We start from the raw sequence: 10,507 nt of genomic DNA, 5'->3' as shown, positions 1-10,507 counted from the left end.
AATTTATTATTATAATTGTTCCATGAATATATAGTATCATCAGCACAGTTCATTGGCAATAAATGTTACCGTATATATATATTTTAATAGATCAGAGACTCATATAATTAAACTAGTTTAATGAAGATTAATCGCAAGTGTAAATTTATGTAGGCAGGTTGTTCCTCTGGCCCAGTTTGTTGAAGCTGGTGTTTTTCTTATAGCACTGTTACCAGGATGTTGTGCAGTTACATTTTATATATATATATAGTTTTTCATTTGGCTTTTTTCTCTTGTCTTGTTCAAAAAATGCCATTGTAATTGCATAATGCTTCTCTGTACTGAGCTAAATGGCCAAACATCAATTGTACAAATGTGAGAAGGAGAGTTAATAGCCACGTTGGACTGTTTAACCTTCTGACAGGGTGTGATTTTCAATTTTATTTATTTTACATTCATTCAATTATTGCACAAAATCTGCTTTTTAATTATGCATTGCTGCTGGAAAATGCTGAGGAGCAATTAATGAAACGCTGATGCTAAAGTGCCTGGCTATTGATAAACAAAATAATTTTAAATGGTTACTCATTGTAATTGGTATTTTGGTGGAATATCTTGATATACTGTATGTAACACTAATAATACACAGAAATGACAGATTTGTCTTTGATGATGTTGGTTTTCTCCAGAACCTGTTTGAGAGCGGTACCTGCGTTTAGAGCAATGCAAGTCAGCAGCTCTGAGTTATACTGCTGGCTGTGCAAATTCGTAATTGGATCCAAATTAACAAATGGATCAAGGTTCCTTTTCACTTTGTCTGCCAATGGTATTGCGGTGCGCTTGCATTCTTTAAGGAAGGAATGATCCTTCAGAATCCATGAAAATGTGGACCACTCATGAAGGCTTTTGGATCTACTAAAGACAGACATCTTTGACCAGCTATTCTTCACATCAGAGCATCCGTATCAAAGGTCTGCAGCTGAAGGAACTGGATCTATACTTTCCAGGTCTGTCTGGCTGGAGCTCAGTATTCCACTCGGTGTGAGGGAGGTGTTTGGAATCGGAATAAAGGATCTTAGAAAAAGTCTGTAAGTTAAACTATATGGGCTATTCTAGTGATAACATTATTAGTACAAAGTATTGATCTTTGACCTCGGCTTCAGAGGACTGAAACATTTTGGGTCATCCAAAGTCAAACATGAAACCTGGATTAATCTGAATGTTAATTGTAAAAGCCAACTCTTGCTTTCTCGGGAATAATTGTGAAGTAGTTCGCCCTGAAGGTTTCAATAAAACCACACACTATTGCAATACGGCCCTGTCACTATCAATTCCTGACAGTTGTGAACTTTTGGACTGAGTACCTAAAAGTGACGAGTCCACGGTGAAAATGACTTCATCATTCGTATAGGAAGCAGTGTTACACCATGTTAAGACTGCAGTTATACTGTCACCTTTGTGTTGCTATGAAGCAGGAATGGCTAGACAGTGATGGAAGAGTGGCAGTATAGTCATAGAGTCATAACGGCACAGAAGGCGGCCATTCGGCCCATCGAGTCCGCGCCGGCTCTCTGCAGAGCAATCCAGTCAGTCCCGTTCCCCCGCTCTATCCCCGTAGCCCTGCAAGTTTATTTCCCTCAAGTGCCTATCCAGTCTCCCCTTGAAAACATTGAGTGTCACCACTTCCGTCGGCAGCTAGTTCCAGATCCTCACCACTCGCTGCGTAAAAAAGTTTTTCCTCACGTACCCCCTGTATTTCTTGCCCAAAACCTTAAATCTGTGTCCCCTAGTCCTTGTACCATCAACTAGTGGGAACAGCCTTTCCCCGTCTAGCCTATCCAAATCCGTCATAATCTTGTACACCTCTATCAAATCACTCCTCAACCTCCTATACTCTAATGAAAACAAATCCAGCTTCTCCAACCTGTCCTTGTAGATAACTCAAGTCAGACTGGCGATCTGACTGTGTAGTGAAATATGATAGGAGGATTGAAACCTTCAGCGGTGTGGGGTCGCAAACCCAAACCCAAACCCCAATTCACAACCAGCAGTAAAATTCTGGGATTCCATAATTCAGGGGCACTGTAAGACACTGGAGGATTGAGCATATGCAGTGCAAGAAGTATCCCCCAGCAAGTGGAAAATTGCCCAAGTATGTCCTGTCTACAAAAAGCACGACAAATCCGACCCGGACAATTACCGTCCCATCAGTCTACTCTCAATCATCAGCAAAGTGATGGAAGGTGTCATCGACAGTGCTATCAAGCGGCACTTACTCAGCAATAACCTGCTAACTGACGCCCAGTTTGAGTTCCGCCAGGGCCACTCAGCTCCTGACCTCATTACAGCCTTGGTCCAAACATGGACAAAAGAGCTGAACTCAAGAGGTGAGGTGAGAGTGACTGCCCTTGACATCAAGGCAGCATTTGATCGAGTGTGGCATCAAGGAGCCCTAGCAAAACTGAAGTCAATGGGAATCAAAGGGAAAACTCTACATTGGTTGGAATCATACCTAGCACAAAGGAAGTTGGCTGTGGTTGTTGGAGGTCATTCATCTCAATCACATGACATCACTGCAGGAGTTCCTCAGGACAGTGTCCTAAGCCCAACCATCTTCAGCTGTTTCATCAATGACCTTCCCTCCATCATAAGATCAGAAGTGGGGATGTTTGCTGATGATTGCACACTGTTCAGCACCATTCGAGACTCGTCAGATACTGATGCAGTCCGTGTCCATATGCAGCAAGACCTGGACAACATTCAGACTTGGGCTGACAAGTGGCAAGTAATATTCGCACCACACAAGTGCCAGGCAATGACCATCTCCAACAAGCGAGACTCTAACCATCTCCCCTTGACATTCAATGGCATTACCATCGCTGAATCCCCCACTATCAACATCCTGGGGGCTACCATTGATCAGAAACTGAACTGGACCAGCCATATAAATACTGTGGCTACAAGAGCAGGCCAGAGGCTGGGAATTCTGCGGCGAGTGTCTCACCTCCTGACTCCCCAAAGCCTTTCCACTATCTACAAGGCACAAGTCAGGAGTGTGATGGAATACTCTCCACTTGCCTGGATGAGTGCAGCTCCAACAACACTCAAGAAGCTCGACACCATTCCGGATAAAGCAGCCCACTTGATTGGCACTCCATCCACCTTCAACATTTACTCCCTCCACCACCGGCGCACTGTGGCTGCAGTGTGTACCATCTACAAGATGCACTGCAACAACTCGCCAAAGCTCCTTCAACAGCACCTTCCAAACCCGCGACCTCTACCACTTAGAAGGACAAGGGCAGCAGACGCATGGGAACATCACCACCTACAAGTTCCCCTCCAAACCACACACCATCCTGACTTGGACCTGTATCGCCGTTCCTTCACTGTCGCTGGGCCAAAATCCTGGAACTCCCTTCCTAACAGCATTGTGGGTGTACCTACACCATATGGACTGCAGCAGTTCAAGAAGGCGGCTCACCACCATCTTCTCAAGGGCAATTAGGGATGGGCATGAAATGCAGGCCTAGCCAGCGACACCCACATCCCATCAATGAATAAAAAAAAAGTTAAAAATTAATTGTTATGTGTTGACTAAAATCCTCTTAATTCAGCTTTCACTTTCACTTTCACTGCATGCATTTAGTGTGATGTGCACAGGCACGCACAAAGTGAAAATGTGTTAATATGTTAAAGTTCACGGCGCTCCTGTGCACATCAAGGAGCAGAGAAACAGCTACGGAATCACTGAAACATTTATATCCATGAGTGATTATAAAGTTCAGATCCATGTGACTAGTCTCAGACCACAATATGCATTGTAACTGCACCCTAAAGGAAGCTAAGGGCTTAGATCAAGTCGAAAAAAAGGCAACAGTGGTGATTTTGATCACTTCACTGCCCTGTTGTTGCTCCGAAATGGTAATGGGTGGAAAATGGATTGTTAGTTTCTCCTGCCCAATTTGTGCAAACATAGAAACATAGAAGATAGGAGCAGTAGTAGGCCATTCGGCCCCTCGAACCTGCTCCGCCATTCAATGCGATCATGGCTGATCATCCAAATTCAGTACCCGGTCCCTGCTTTCTCCCCATATCCCTTGATCCCTTTAGCCTTAAGAAATATATCCAACTCCTTCTTGAATACATTTAATGTATTGGCCTCTACTGCCTTCTGTGGTAGAGAATTCCACAGGTTCACCACTCTCTGGGTGAAGAAATTCCTCCTCATTTCTGTCCTAAATGACCTACCCCTTATCCTTAGACTGCCTGATTTTCTTATGGTGGGGTGGGGTGGGGTTGGGGGTGGTGGTGGTGGTGTTCCAATAATTCCTGCCATCTAGAGCTCCCGTGTGAAATTGTATTATAGATTGGGCCTATACTCTCTGGAGTTTAGAAGAATGAGAGGTGATCTCATTGAAACATGCAATATACTGAGGGGGATTGACAGGGTAGATGCTGGGAGGTTGTTTCCCCTGGCTGGAGAGTCTAGAACTAGGGGGCATAGTCTCAGGATAAGGGGTCACCCATTCAAGACTGAGATGAGGAGGAATTTCTTCACTCATAGGGTTGGTAATCTTTGGAATTCTCTACCCCAATGGGCTGTGGATGCTGCGTTGTTGAGTATATTCAAGGCTGAGGTAGATTTTTGAACTCTAGGGGAATCAAGGGATATGGGGATCGGGTGGGAAAGAGGAGTTGAGGTTAAAGATCAACCATTATCTTATTCAATGGTGGAGCAGGCTCGAAGGGCCATATGGCCTACTCCTGCTCCTAATTCTTATGTTCTTATGAAATAGGCGGGAATCTCATGCAAATTGGGCTTTTGTGCTGTCATTATGACGCTGATGTGATTTCCCGACCTTGCCACCAGTCTAATGCCACTTCCAGCTGCCGGCCACAAACCAAGTCCTGAGGCAGCCACTTCAATACTCTTTAAAGGGATCCTCTCTGCTCTCAGGGAAAGCTGTATGGAGCATTTGAATCCATTTTTCTTGCTTGTAGGGGCTGGATTTTACCAACCTCAGTGGGTCCATGGTGGGCGACGTTGGTGGCGGGTCCCGGACTCGCTGCTGGCTCCAGCCCACTATCCAAAATGATTTTTGCCATGATTGGGCTTGTTAAGCCCGCCCAGTGCATTTCCCGGCCAAATGAAGGAAGCGGGTCTGATGACATCACTTAATGACGTGTCATCAGCCGGTTTCCTTAAAGGGACCATGTGCAAATTGATTTTAACATTTGTGCTGTCAGTGTTCTACGGCATTGAGGTGCTGCAAACACTGACAAGCACTGCACAGCTTACGGAGGGAGTCACAGCATGCAGGGAGGTTCTCTTCCCTTCCAATGGGCGGAAGAGACCTCCCCAGGACACCAACGCAGCCTTTGCACATTGCACAGGAGGGCACAAGCAGGGATGCTGTCAGGAGGACCAGGCTGCAGTGGCGCAAACCCTTCAATGATCTCAGTAGATCACGAAACGTTACTGCAAAACCACACTCAACCTCATCCTGCTGTGCCAAACATCATATCCCCATCACTCTGCCTTCCCTACCCTACTCCTGCACATCTTTACTCACACCAACTTACCTTGCACCTCCACCCATCCCTCTCTATCTACATGATCACTTCCCCATCTCACTAGCCACCCCTCATACTCACCCTCATCCTAGTCCAATCATACCAACTAACAACACACAATGGCAGGCACTTTAGTGTTTTATGCAATGTTCATGTGAAGTTTCTGGTAATGTGCTGTCAAACATTGAAACCTTTATTTTGAACACTTTGCATTCTTGGACAGATCTGTGTGCACCTTTGGAAGTGGCTTAGTGAGTTGCAGTGAATGGTGAGACATAACAGTAGCCTCCGCAATGGCCATGAGTGTGAAAGAAATGGCTTGGACATTGTAGGGATGCTTTATGGTGTTGGTGTGGGGTGGTGCCAACCTGGCGCATCATTGTGGTAGCCAAGGTGTACAGCATCAAGTGAAGTAAACCTTGCCATGGTGAGGCCATCCTTGGCATCCCGGCCAGCAATGTGATTGGGTGCTGATGCCCTCTGTCCTGTGCAGCATCAGATGATTGCGGAGAAGGTTGGTGGCCTTGTTGTTGGTGCTGCTGTTGTGCCTGGTTCTGCTGGTATTGTGGCTGATCGTGGTCAGATTCTGAGGACCAAGATGAGAGAGTATAAAGGGTACCCATTCTGATGTAATAGATGGCAGGTGAACTTGAGATGACAGAAACGATGGGTTCGATTTTCCAAGCCCCGAGGAGGCGGGCATGGAGGCGGGACAGCACGTAAAATCAGAGAAATTGGGGGCGGATGGCAAACCTGCCCCCAACCCGCCTCCGTGCCCTTTTGCCAGGAGGCGGGAAGATGTGCAGCTTCAGCTCCCGTCTCCTGGAGGCGGGAAAGGCTTTTAATCCTTTTAATTGCCTGTTAACAGGTAGTTAACAGGCAGAAAAAGGGATTAGTGCCATTTTACCTTCACAGGTGAAGGCTTCCCTGTTGTGTCTGTGTATAATAAGACACAGACTGCAGGAGAACGGTACAACAGGTGTTTACTCAACGTGGCTCACACGGGAACTGATCTGTACAGATTACTACTCAGTGCTATATACAGGTGTGGTCACTGCCGGTACTGCAGTATACATGAGCTGTAAAAGATAGTTCCCCCCTTAAAGGTATATACATTACAATTCCTCCCCTTTTAGATTAACAGTACCATAACACTCATTTAACAATTAAATATCAAACTAATTACAATTAACACTTTTAACATGCAACATTAGCGGATAATAGTCTATTTATATATTCAGTCTTTGGGGAGGCTTCCTGATCCTTTCTGGATAGCGCCTTTCCTGAGTGTCTTGCTCTTGGTGCGGAGGCGATTCTGGCCCCCTGTCGTCAGTTGGTTCATCAGCTTCCGATGCTACTGTTTCTGGGGTGGATGTGACCTGTACGTCGGGTTCATCACCAGGTACGTATGGGCGAGGCATGGGGTTGACTTGTTCCTGTGACTCTAGGATCTGGTCAGCATGGCGTCTCGCGATGCTCTCCCCAACGTCCACTGTGTACATTAGTGGGCCCTGCCGTGTGCATATCGTTCCTGGCTGCCATTTTTCTGTTCGGTAGTCGCGGGCCAAGACTGGTTGCCCTATATTGAAGCTCCTTGTTGGCTTCTCATGGATGTGCTGGAATTGCTTACTCTCAACATCTCTTCGTACGTTTGGCCTGAGCAAATCCAGGCGAGATCTTAACCTTCGGTTAAAGAACATCATGGCTGGGGCCTGGTTGGTGACTGCATGTGTCGCATTCCGGTAGGCGAACAGGAAATTGTCCACCTTGTGCTGCAGCGGAATGTTGTCATTGTACATAGCCTTTATTGCCTTCTTAAAGGTTTGTACGAACCTCTCAGCCAATCCATTTGTGGCTGGATGATACGGGGCGGATGTGTAATGCCTTACCCCATTCTTTTTCAAGAACCTCCGGAACTCTTCGGACACAAACTGTGGTCCGTTGTCGGAGCAAATCTGTTCTGGCAAGCCATTCCTGGCAAAAATGGTCCGTAGGACTGCAATAGTTTTCTCCGTGGTGGTGGAGGACATTTTGATGACCTCAGGCCATTTCGAGTGCGCATCCACGGCTATTAAAAACATTGAGTCCATGAATGGACCAGCAAAATCAATATGCACCCGTTGCCATGGAGATGAGGGCCACTCCCATGGGTGTAGAGGGGCATGTGGTGGTGCATTTTGGACTTTCTGGCATCCTGAGCAGCTCTTGGTCAGGTCCTTGATTTGTTTATCGATTCCCGGCCACCACACATAAGCCCTGGCTAGGCTTTTCATTTTTACCCCTCCCAGATGACCCTCATGAAGCTCATTGAGCACTCTATCCCTTAACTTAGGTGGAATTACCACTCAGGATCCACACATCAAGGGCCCCCGGCACACTGACAGCTGTTCTCTCCTTGTCGAGAATGCTGGCAACAGTGAGTTGCCATGTGCTGGCCATCCCTTCACCGTCAAATCATATACCCGAGACAGTGTCGGGTCATTTCGGGTTTCCTTTTCGATACAAGCGTTAGTTACTGGTAGGTTTTCAACTATAGTCGAATGGAATATTTCGACAGGATCCACTGCTGGTGCTTCCTCCGCAGTAGGCAGTGGCAGGCGTGATAGTCCATCAGCATTTCCATGCTGTTTCGTGCCCTTATATTCAATCTCATAGTGGTGCGCCCCTAGAAAAAGTTACCATCTTTGTAGTCGTTGCGCACTCATCACCGGAACGCCCTTCTTCGGATTAAAAATGGAGACAAGAGGCTGGTGATCAGTCAGCAAGGTGAATTTCTGCCAGTGCAGATAGTGATTGAACTTTTTCACTCCCCACACTAGGCTGAGGGCCTCCCTGTGAATCTGGGCCTAGTTACGCTCAGCTGAGGTTAGTGATCGTGACGCAAAGGCTATTGGCCTCTCTGAGCCGTCCGAGAATTTGTGCGACAGCACCGCTCCAATGCCGTAGGGTGACGCATCACATGCCAACCGAATTGGTAATGCCGGGTTGTAATGGGCCAATACCTCTTTCGATGTGATTAGTGTTTTGCTCTTCTAGAAAGCTCGTCTACATTCGTCACTCCACTTCCATGGCACCCCAGTTTGCAGTAGGGTGTTCAGTGGGTGTAGTATTGTAGACAAATTTGGCAAGAACTTATGGTAGTAGTTTACCAGCCCGAGGAACGACCTCAGTTGTGACACATTTTCCGGTGCTGGAGCCTTGACTACTGCCTCAACCTTCTCTGGGGACTTATGTAACCCCTCTTTATCGATATCGTGGCCACAATACGAGATCTGTTTTCTAAAAAACTCGCATTTGGGGCGGTTAGCTCAGAGCCCATATTCTTGCAATCTAGTGAGCACCTGCTCCAGGTTGGCAAGGTGATCACTGTCATTTTCATCCATGACCAGGATGTCGTCCAAATAACACTGGGTCCCTGGGATCCCTTGTAGGACTTGTTCCATTGCCCTCTGCCAAATAGCCGGAGCAGATGCTACCCTGAATACCAGCCGATTGAATTGGTAGAGACCTTTGTGGGTGTTGATTGTGAGGTTTTTTTTTGATGCTTCTTCTACCTCCATTTGCAGATACGCCTGGGCCAGATCAATCTTAGTGAAGCGTTTCCCTCCAGATAGCGAGGCGAAAGTATCTTCAATCCGCGGAAGTGGATATTGTACGGTGTGAAGGACTGGGTTCACCGTTACCTTCAAGTCCCCACAGATGCGAACCTTCCTTGGTTCCCCAGGCGTGCTGCTCAATGACTTTTTCATCACAGGGATGATGGGTGTAGCCCACTCGCTCCAGTCTACCTTGGACAGTACACCTGAATGTTCCAGACTCTCCAGCTCTGCTTCGACGGCTGGGTGGATCGCATAAGGTACCGGTCTGGCCCTAAAACAATTTTGGGCTTGCGTTTTCTTCAATTTTAATCGTCGCTGTCATGCCTTTTAGTGTTCCGAGTCCTTGCTGGAACACTTCTTTCGCGTCAGTTAGGACCTTTGACAGTCGCCCAGGTGTGACGTCGTCATCCTTTTTGTCAGCCACAGTCAGTGCCTGTATGGAATGCCAATCCAGTTGTATTTTCCGGAACCATTCACGTCCCAGTAATGGTGGTCCTCCATCTTGCAATACATACAGGTCTAGTTTTGGTGTTTCCTTACTGTTATATTTAACGGTCACCCTTATTTTTCCTTTGGGGTAGACTTTTTGCCCCGTGTACATCTTCAAAATAATTTTTGTGTCTCTCAAGGGTATGTGTGAGAATAGCCGCTCGTAGTCCCATCGGTTTATGACTGTTAGGGCTGATCCTGTGTCCCATTCCATCTTTACCTGGACTCCTGCTATCTTGAGAGTGACCCAAATGTTTCGGTGATCCTCTGTTGTGATCACATTATGTAGTTTCAGACAACTCAGTTCCCTGCTTTCGGAGTCGTTATCACTCTTTTGTTCGTCTGAACTATTGTCCGTCATCTTATGTACCTTCTTGTACTTTCCTTTGGTAGGTTTCTTATTGCTGGTTTTCTTTCCTGACCTGCAGACTTGTGCTATGTGTCCTACTTTTCCACACTGTCTGCACACTTTGTCTTTGAACCAGCAATCATTCTGGTCATGTGTTGTTCTGCCGCAGCGATAGCACTTCTCTGTTCTATATGACATTTCGTTTGTGCCATATTCTTGCGGTCTCTGTTGTATCTCTGCAGCGCTCCGTGCTGCTGCTTCATATGATACCGCAATGCTGAAAGCCTTTTCCAGCGTAAGGTCCTTTTCAGATAAAAGCCGTTTCTGGGTTCCTTCACTTTGAAGCCTACACACAAACTTGTCCCTTAAGGTATCTGCCAGTCCCGCTCCAAACTGGCAGTGTTTCGATAGTTTCCGCAGTTCTGTTAAATAATCAGCATTGCTTTCATCCTTATGCTGGTTCCGTTTGTGAAACTGGAATCTTTCTGCTATCAGCAGCGGTGTGGGGTTTAAA

The 10,507-nt window shown here is 46.6% G+C and overlaps 1 long non-coding RNA gene across 1 annotated transcript in view; it reads left to right on the top strand.

Moving 5' to 3' along the window:
- Positions 1-267: 267 nt before the first annotated feature.
- LOC147111167 (uncharacterized) overlaps positions 268-10,507 on the top strand; it is a 36,763-nt gene continuing 26,523 nt past the window's right edge. The window contains exon 1 of the long non-coding RNA XR_015080054.1: positions 268-1,067. This is a non-coding gene — a long non-coding RNA (uncharacterized LOC147111167). The remainder of the gene's footprint in view (positions 1,068-10,507) is intronic.

This window comes from Somniosus microcephalus, chromosome 11, assembly GCF_052327205.1.
Source record: "Somniosus microcephalus isolate GS21.2 chromosome 11, FLI_Smic_1.0, whole genome shotgun sequence".
Taxonomy (NCBI): Eukaryota; Metazoa; Chordata; class Chondrichthyes; order Squaliformes; family Somniosidae; genus Somniosus; species Somniosus microcephalus.
The sequence above is the reverse complement of the archived record's forward strand: the minus strand, read 5'-3'. Positions and strand labels throughout refer to the sequence as shown.